Source organism: Petaurus breviceps, unplaced genomic scaffold (genome assembly GCF_028583685.1).
Source record: "Petaurus breviceps papuanus isolate PSGF00001 unplaced genomic scaffold, PetGlider_PUasm1.0 37, whole genome shotgun sequence".
Taxonomy (NCBI): domain Eukaryota; kingdom Metazoa; phylum Chordata; class Mammalia; order Diprotodontia; family Petauridae; genus Petaurus; species Petaurus breviceps.
Window position 1 is genome coordinate 68084793 of NW_027186296.1, and position 902 is coordinate 68085694.

The following is a 902-nucleotide window of genomic DNA, read 5'->3' on the forward strand; positions in this document are numbered from 1 at the left end:
ATCTATCTATCTATCTATCTATCTATCTATCTATCTATCTATCTATCTATCTATCTATCCATCTTCTAGGTATAGATATTTATACATAGGTACATACATACATATATTTATAGTTATGTGTATACATATATTTATATATGCACACATATTTATATTTATATACATATATATGTGAAGAAGGTTACAAAATAACAAGAAACTTTTCCTCAGACATGTTGAATTTGAGGTGCTAATGGGATAGTCAGGTAAATCTAGCTTGTTGTTCAGTCATTTCAGTTGTATCCAACTCTCTATGACCCTATTTGGGGTTTTCTTGGCAAAGACAATAGAGTGGTTTCCCATATCCTTCTTCATCTCATTTTATAGATGGGGAAAGTGAGACCGAGTTAAGTGACTTACCCAGGGTCACACAGCTAGTGTCTGAGACCAGATTTGAACTCAGGAAGAGGAGTCTAACCTGATTATAAGTCCAGTACTCTATCCACTGAGCCACCTTGCTGCTAAAAATATATCCTTTAGGCCATCAAAAATACCAATCTACAGTTTAAGGCTAGAGAGAAATTTAGGATTTTGCTGCGTAGTGATGACACTGCACTAAGGGAGACACTGCAAATATAAGGAAAGGAGGCCAAAGACAGAACCTTGGAGAATATTCACATTAAGAGATTACTTTAAAAAGAGAGGGGAATTGTTTTCTAAGCAAATATAAACTTTCATTTTCTATCATAAAAGTCCACATTTTAAACATCTGTAATGCCAAGCACAAGCAACTTCCAGGTTCAGATTACAAGCATAGCAAACTCCATTTATTCAGTGACAGATTAAGGCAAAACATTCACAGAAAATCAAAATCAAAATACAGAGTAACTCAGTCATTTAGCAAGTTCTCAATTCAATCACAA